This window comes from Equus caballus, chromosome 20, assembly GCF_041296265.1.
Source record: "Equus caballus isolate H_3958 breed thoroughbred chromosome 20, TB-T2T, whole genome shotgun sequence".
NCBI classification, from domain to species: domain Eukaryota; kingdom Metazoa; phylum Chordata; class Mammalia; order Perissodactyla; family Equidae; genus Equus; species Equus caballus.
This window is the reverse complement of record NC_091703.1, coordinates 59,975,497-59,984,890: the sequence shown is the minus strand read 5'-3', so window position 1 is coordinate 59,984,890 and position 9,394 is coordinate 59,975,497.

Genomic DNA, 9,394 nt, shown 5'->3' with positions numbered 1-9,394 from the left:
CAGATTTAAGTCCTTGCCTGTGGCATTGATTAAAAGTTTCTAGAGAGAGGGTCATCTCCTTTCTTCCTCCTGGTACAGAGAGGGAGGCACCTTTTACAGATAGAGATTTACCTTACAAATGTAAATGTGTCCTAACAAAGGGCAAGTTCCATTCCTCAGAGCCTCCTTCCCTGTCCCAGTTTATCAAAGGCAATCAGCCTCAAATAATCCTGATGCCAAAGAGACATATGTTGGGGTGGCCAATGCCAGACCCGTACAGCTGTCTCGGTGGCCACAGCAGTGTGGCAGGTCTGTTGTTTCTAGCTGGATGGTCACAGGTGAGCACACACAGCAATCAGTTTCTAGCCTAAGGAAAGATTCTTATCCTTAAGGAAATGCCAACGTGGGGGAGAAGTTGCACCTTTATCTTAAGGCCATTTGTTCTTGCCAGAAGAAATGTTTAAAGCAGATATACAATGCATGCTCAACAGCCACGGTCAGGCCCTTTTGGAAAAAAAAAGTCAGGCCAAATTAGGTTTACACCAAATGGCTTCCTCATGTACTCCAATATATACTATTGCTTGCCAGTTCTATTTGTCAGTATTTTCATCTATAGAATGGGTGGCACCACCTCTTTTGGTGGTGGTCATAAGGATGAAATTAGATCTTGTATATGTAGAACACATTTTGGCGACAAAGAACATCATGGGAAATAACTTGTCATGTGGGAAGAGAAAGTTCACAACCTTGATGGGAAAGGTTTGGTTTAAGAATGATCAGCCAGTGTTTGGGGGGCGGAATTATCCCTGAGTTTAGGCTCCTTGCACTCAGGACCAAATCCCAGGGAGGGAGTCAAATAAAAAACAAATAAAAATCAAAAGAGCAAAGATGTCTAACGTTCACGATGGCAATGACAGGGAAGTCTGTAGCTACTGAAGATACTGATACGGAACCTCTTAATCTGAAGTCCGTGTGCCTGATGTACAGTAAGCCAAACACTGAGACATCAGTGCTTGGAGATGGAGAAAGGTTTATCTAAATTGGCCAAAACTAGAAGGCAGAAGCATGGATTCTCTCAAATCTGCCTTCACAAGAGAAGAAAGCAGCAGGTTTTATAGAGCTAAGGGGCTTGGCAGGAGGAATTTTGGAGAGACAAAGGGGCAATCCTGTTTCTTTCACTCCAGATAAGCCCCTGGGCAATCTGACTTCTGGGCATCAGAGGCAGCTGGGGGCTGGTTATCTGGTGATAAAAAAGAAGGCATACTTTTTCTTCTGTAAAATAAGCTCATAAATCCTTGAGACCCTTGAGTTATCCCTCGGGTTAAATGAGAAAACAGCAAATTGACATTAAGATTAACTTCTATTCATAACAATGTTGAAAGGTAACCTTACTGAATATCTACAGTAACCCTCAGGTACTGGGCTTCAGTACAAGCTCTCCTGGGGCACACTTGGCTCCCCCAATACTAGGCATTCCGTGCAGACTTCAGTGGGCTGGAGCAGTGTGCCTGCTGCAGTGTGGGGCAGCACAGACCTCCTAAGTAGATGTTGTCCTCCTGGCTACTGCATTGGATGTCAAGGGCCACAGGAGCATCACTTCAGTGAGCTGGGGCAGAAGACAGCAGCCAATGGGCGATGCAGAAGAACACATTCTTAATTTGGGGGAAGATAATTTTTCTGCCGAGCATGCTGGGACAGAACCAGAAAAATCCAGATGGCTGAATGCCATTGTGGTTACTGTTTTCCCTTGGGCTAGTGTGTTTTGGGAAACAGTTTCCACTTAAGTAATAGGGGAAGAGAAGGAACTAGAAAATTTCTCCTAATAATAGAGATGAACAAGAAAGTGGCAAATAATATTTAGCATAGGCAAGTGTAATAATGGTCAGCAGCCAGTAATGAATGATAGGGAGTATCATTTCAAGGTTAAAAATTCTGAGATGTCAATCTGAATTCAAGAATAGAGACTTTCACTTAATTAATATGTTGTTTTAATAAAAGTGAAATATTAGATATTATTAAGAAACTTATAATGATGAAAGAAAGAATAGTTTTCTTTTACTCAAAAAACCATGGTGTGTTTTTGGGCAAGCCGCCAAGGAAGGCAATAGAGCTAAAAATAAATAAAGGTCAGTAGCAGACGGGTAATAAAATTAGGGAATGGCAAACTTCCCTGTAGAAGCAGATTTGAAAGATTAGGATTCTGATGTGGAAAAGGCCCAGAAGGAGATAGGATCAAAGTATATTGCACAATGAAGGGTGTGGATGGGGGAATGCAGATTGGGTCATCCAATTCCTAGATTCCAGCATTATTAGGTAATCACTGAGGCTTCAAAAAAGCTATTTCAGGACTAATAAAGGGAAAGTCTGTTACTTTTAAAAATGGATATACACGTGTGGACTTCATCCTGAAAGAATGAACAGTTTGAAAATTTAAATAGAAAATTTAAAATTTAGAATGGCATGATTACCAGTTTGTAATAAACTTCAGTAAACATTCAGGCAGCTGGGGAGTTTTTCAAAGCTTTCTATATTTACACACGGAGAACAATTAACACCATCTCTACCTGTCCATGGACAGAACTGGGGTCCTTGGTTGAATGGTATGTTTTCCATCTTCGAGGGAATTGAAAAGGTTTGACATTTTACTGTCTCATAGGTCAGTGGCTGAATTAAAAATATGAACCCTGATTTGTGGCTTCCATTTTAGGACAACTTCAGGGAACAGTGCCTATAATTAATGAGAACTTGTTGATATTTTGAATTATAATTGCTCATAATATTAACAATGATAGATTTGGTCTTTTAGGTGAAATCACTATCTTATATAATGAAAAGCAGTCTATTCTTGTGCAAATCATAAGCCTCTTAGTCTGAGAGCAACGTGCTAAATAATTCTTAGTGTGATATTTTAGTCTATGAATAAACAGAAGGTTTCGCATATCATTATTGCTGTAGTATGAACTTACATAATAGTAACAAAAAACTGAGCCTAATTAGTCCTTCCAGTAAAAATATTTGAGAAATTTTCCATTGCCCAATACCTTCCCATAATGGAAAATACACTGCATGGGAGGTATGTGTAAATATTTGATGCGTGTTTTACTGATTTCAGTGTCACAACCTATCAATCATTAACACTTCAAAAAGCGTATACCTGGTTAGTTGTTTCCAAAGTATACTTTTTCTCTGAAGGATTTTTACATTCTTAGAATTAGAGAGGTCCCTGGTGAGCATCTAGGCTGAGATTTTAATGCCATAGGTGGTGGAATGAGACCAAGAATATTGGAGTGACTTTCACAAAATCCTCCATCCAATCTTAGCCGACTCCTAGGACCAAGACCTTCAGGTTCCCAAGTCAGTGCTCTTCTCAAGATAGTAAGGAGGATTCCTGTTCACCCTTTGTTCTGAAGGAAGGGATATAGAAACGCAGTAATCTTGTCAGAGTTGTAGAAACCGAAGGGAAGAAATTTAGAAAATTGTCAGCACAGGCATTTGTGTCCAATGTTGTTATATGTGGTCACTTCCTAAAATTAAATGATAGCCTCTATAGAAAGAATCGTTGGGATTATTACCTTGACGTTTTACTACTATGACATCAAATAAATGTTCCCAACCTAGTGCCTGGCATGTGGTCAGCATGTAACAGTGTTAGTTAAATCTGATTGGGTCTAAGAAAAATAAAAATTCTAGGTAGAAAAACACCCGGATTATTTAATTGCCAGCATATATTTTTTGGAAAGTATAAATATATCTACAAGATGACAAGCAAATTAGTCTGAGAAAAAAAAATCTGTTAAACCAGGAGTTTGGTGTAGTGTGGACTAAGCCACCACCTTCCAGGCAGTTACAGCATCGGTGGTCCCCTGATGGAGATGAGAGCGAGGGGAGGACCAAGGTCTGAGTAGCATTCCCAATAGGCTGAGGCATTTGATTGGTGAATAAACACCTACAGTGAAGGTTGTTTTCCTCATATTGAGGTGGAGAAGCAGTATGACGCCCTGGGTAGTGGTAAAGGAGCTCTTCTTTACTGGAAATTTATCCTCAGGGTAAAGCCTACAGAATTCCTCTCTAAGTCATTCCGAGAAGCCAGCAACAATGCACTGGGGGCCTGACCTCCGGCAAAGTAATGATTTCTTCTCTTCTCTGCTTTGAAGCAGGGGATTCTGTAGAACAACTTCCAGACCCTGCTCTTTGGCCAGCGTCGGAGCTGAAGGCTCCTCATTGTATTTTCAGTTTCTTAGGAGCAGAGGCAAGGTGTAGTGACAGACAGGAGCGCAAGCTCCCAGGAGCTCCTGCAGGATGAGGATGTTCCATTGGTTGTGTGGAAGTGTGGCCTGTCCCAGGGAGCTCTACTCACAGCGTCACTCCCTTCTGAGACATCAACCAACAACTGAGATCCAGATGGGGCTTTTGGTCAGGATGCTGTGGCTTAGTCCCTCAAATAAAATGTAAAAACTTCTAGTATAGATCTTGCCCTTAAACCTGTTATCCATCAATAAACAAACTATTAGTTAACTTGAACAGAAATTAGTTGACAGGCAGCAGAAAGAGAAGTGGGGTTCCAGTAGGTATCTATAGACAAGTAGTAAGGAAACTTACCACTTTTCTTTTTTGGCCCCAGAACCAATAGAGGGAAATCAAAAATGTTTCAATTCACGTTTTTATTTTCCTCATGCAAAATGCGAATAGTCTTACTGGGTGCCCTGGTGGTGATGAAAGAAGTACACATTATTTGGGTATTTTATTTATATTGGAATGCAAATGAAAAAAATTGGCCTGGAAAATATTATGGTCTGAGATACATGATCTGAAATATATTTGAGAAGCAGCATCAAGAGAAGACTAAGTGCTCTGGAAACGGGCGGGGTGGAGAGGCAGCGGGGTAGAATGGAAGGCGCTATCTCAGCTTTCTCACATGTCAGTTGGGGATGATAAGAGCACCTAGTTTATAGAGTTCTTTTGTAGATTAAACATAACGACATATGTTGGTTAAAAGTAAAAGGACAGAGAACAATATTCCATGCAAATACTAACAAAACAATCAAAACAAGCAAAAAACCTGGGACGGTTATATTAACAGGTAAGGTAGACGTTATGAGAAAGAATACTACTAGGGATAAAGAAGGGCAATACATAATGATAAGGGGGTTAATTCATTAAGAAGACCTAACAATCCTAAATGTAGATGCACCTGAAAACAGGGTTTTTAGATACCTGAAGCAAAACACTGATAGAACTGAAAGGGGAAGTATATAAATCCATTCTGGCTGGAGATTTCAGCTCTCCTCTCTTAGCAATTAATAGAATGAATAGATAGAAAATCAGTAAAGATACAGAAGACTTGAACGACGCAATCAATCAACTTGACCTATTTAATGTTTATGGAAAACTCCATGGAAAAGCAGCAGAATACATATTCTTTTTAAGTGTACATGTGGCTTTCACCAAGACAGACACATTCTAGGCCACAACACAAATCTCAATAAATTTAACTGGATTGCAGCCAGCCCGGTGGCGCAGTGGTTAAGTTTGCACACTCCGCTTCAGTGGCCCCAGGTGCCCTGGTTTGGATCCTGGGTGCAGAACTACGCGCTGCTTATCAAGCCATGCTGTGGTAGGTGTCCGACATATAAAGCAGAGGAAGGTGGGCACGGATGTTGGCTCAGGGCCAATCTTCCTCAAAATAAATAAATAATAAATAAAATAAATTTAATTGGATTGAAATAAAATAATACAAAGTCTGTTCTCCGGCTACAATGAAATTAAAATAAAATCAATAACAGAAAGATATAGAAAATCCCCAAATATGTGAAAATTAAACACTATATGCTAAATAAAACATGGATCAAACAAGATATCACAATTGAGATTACAAAGTATTTTGGACTAAATTAAACGAAAATATAACACATCCAGGTCTGCGGATGTAGCCAAAAAAGTACGTTCTGGGAAAATTCTAGTAGCAAATGCTTATATTAGAATAGAAGAAAGATCTCAAATCAATGATCCAAGCTTAAATCTTAAGAAACTAGAAAAAAGGAGCAAATTAAGTCCAAAGTAAGCATAAGGAAGCAAATAATAAAAATAATAGAAGGAATTAGTGAACTAGAAAGCAGAACAATATATAGAAAAATCAATAGAGTGCAACACTTATTCTTTGCAAAGCTCAATAAAACTGATAAATCTGTAGCCAGACTAACAAGAAAAAAGAAAGAGAGAGAGAGAACATTACTTACCAATATTAGGAATGAGATAAGAGATATCATTACAGTTCCTCAGATAGTTTAAAAAAGATAATAAGGAAATATTATGATTAATTTTGTACCAATAAATTTGGAAAGTTAGATGAACTAGGCAAATTCTCTTGAAGTTAAAAACTACCAAATTTCATGCAAAAAGAAACAGAAAATTGCAATAGTTACAATATTTATTAAAAGCCGTAGAAGTTACAGTGAAAAACTGTTCTATTAGGGAAACTCCAGGCCCAGGTGGCTTTGTTGGTGAATTCTACCTACTATTTGATTTAAGGCTGAAAGAATTCTAATTCTACACAAGCTCTTCCAGAACATCAAGGAGGAGCGAATTCGTCCCAACTCATTTTATGAGGTCAGCATTACTCTGATAAAGACATTAAAAGAAAAGAAAACAAAACAAAACAAAACTCCAATATTCCTCATAAACATAGATGCAATGCAAAAATCCTTAAGAAAGTATTAGAAAATTGAATTCAGTGATACGTAAAGCAGAATGTGTCATGATCAAATGAGTTTATCACAGGAATTCAAGCTTAGTTTACAATTTGAAAATCAATCAACATAATACCAACCAATATAATCTCAACAGACTAAAAATCACACATCATTTCAATAGAGGCAAAAACCATTTGCATATATATTTCTCCGTATGTCACTTTTTTCACTTAGTTTTGTTTTTTTAAAATTTTAAACTTATATTAATTGATGATTATTTTTCAAATGATATTACCAGACTTATATAAAAAGACAGTCTCCTTCTGTTTTGATTTTTTTTTTCACTTTTGATTTTTGCTTTCCTGCAAATCTTTTAGCTGTTTCTTGTGGTATTTACCTTCATGTCTGTAGATAACATGCTTCTGTTTTTGTTGTTGTTGAGGAAGATTTGTCATGAGCTAACATCCTCTGCCAATCTTCCTCTGTTTTGTATGTGAGCCACCACCACAGTGAGGCCATTGACAGACGAGTGGTGTAGGTCCACCCCTGGGAACCAAACCCCAGCTGCCAAGGCAGAGAACACTGAACTTAACCTCTAGGCCAGGGGGGCTGGCCCTGATAACGTGCTTCTTAAGGTTTTTATTTTTTAGTTTTAGATATTATCTATTGCTTTTCTACTAAAGAGGAGGATGATTCTGTTCTCTCTCTCTCACACACACACACTCATACATTCAGACACATACTTCTCCCTGTCTCACATCCCCTAGAAAGTGTAATATTACTTTTTTTAGCTCAATCAGTAACCTGTATTTAAATTACTATGTGACTGTTATTTACAGCTAAGCTACATGCTGCGCTAGGCTTATACCTCTTGTTCAATGTCTGTATTTCCAGGGGTTGGTATTGTTCAAAATTAGTGTTTTGTTTCTGTTTTTTTTCTGTGATTCAACCACGAATTTATCCCCAAATTCTACCTATAGACTGAAAAAAATCTCTTCTGAATAGCTCACACATGAGATGTTCTTTTTCTTTCTGGGTAGTACCCTTTCTTCTGTCTTCTTGATCCAGTTTGGACTGGTTGCTTTCTAGGAATTTTAAACACCTGTCATCTTGGGATTTCTATTCACTGTCATCCTAGATATTACTTTCCCATCTCTCTCTTTTTCTTTGCTTTCCTTTTACGTCCCCTATCCCCTTCCCTTACTGTCTTATGCTGGAGCTCCTGTTCTCTGCTGTCCCTGTGGGTTTATTCATTTAACATTTTGTAGCTTCATTTTATAGGTATTTGGGGTAAGAGTGAAGACAAAAATGTGCATTCAATGTTTCTGGACCAAATTTATTAACTTTTCATAGCTTTGGTTTGAAATACCCTAGAAAGCTCTTCCTTTGATTCATGCTTGAAGATGCTTAATCCCCACAGAACATTCAGTAAATGGGGATGACGTCATGGGAGATACAGGTATACACTAATTTTTAGTTTTTCAAACAAATCTGAGTTGCCGATTCTCTGACGTAGGAATTTAAGATGTCCAGATCTCCTCCTTGCACTTGGTGAGTATGTTCCAAGTTTAATTTGTTTCCTAGTACAACAAAAAAGTATTTAGCACATTGTGAAATAGCATGGAGAGAGAGTAATGTTCTATATTTGCACAGTACCTTTTATCCTGAAGGTTTGCCAAGTACTTTATAACTTGAAGAAGAGATTGTTTTGTTCTCAAATTAAAAGCATCTCATTCTAAGATGAAATATTATTATCTGAGGAGGCACAGCTCTACAAAATAATGTTTTAATGAAAGAAGCATACTTTTGGGGAACTCTGAGAGTCAGATGACTGTTGCTGACAAGCATTTTCGATGATCACAGCTCACTAGGACCTTGCATTTCTTTGTCGGATGACATCTAGATTCTACTGGGCAGCTTAGCTGAATTTCTTACCTTGAGCTGGAGATAAGTGCCATCATTTAATTATCAAAAATATGCCCTCTAGCACTCTCACACCTGAAATCAGCGTCGAAAACTAACTCAAATGTGGACTTGCATGATGACTGCCCAAGGTTGGAGGCATAAATAAATAAAAAGGTTGAACATAAAAATTATTAAAATGTTTATAATATTTATAGTTTCCAAAGTAATAAAAACCTAAGATTGTACCAAGAATTTCATATACATGTCTCAAATTTTTTAAATCCCAAATGAATCCTAAGAAGATAGAACCAAGTAAGGTAGCAAAACCAGATATTCTGTTTTTTAGACTACCATTTAAATTCTAAAAATAGTGACAGTACTTATTTAGTAGGCAGACTTCTGGCAATCCCAACCCAAACCGGCAGCTGAGAACCTGAACACAAACAAAAAAAGCCTCTGAGTGGTCACAACAGATGTCAAAAAGCTGGCACTTTCTTTGTGGTAGAGCCATGCCAGCTCTCACATTTAGTAGATATTCAATTCTACTCTGTTTATTAAAAAAGGCCGTTATCAGTAAGACACACTGACAGCAGAGTCTGACTATTTTAGAAAGATTTCCCCAAATGAACAAACAAATCTGTTTTGCTAACTATTATTAAATGGAAAAGTGATTCTTGGGGCCAGCCTGGTGGCGTAGTGGTTAAGTTCGTGTGTTGTGCTTTGGCAGCCCAGGGTTCACATGTTTGGATCCTGGGCATGGACCTACACACCACTCATCAAACCATGCTGTGGCGGTGTCCCACATACAAAACAGAGGAAGA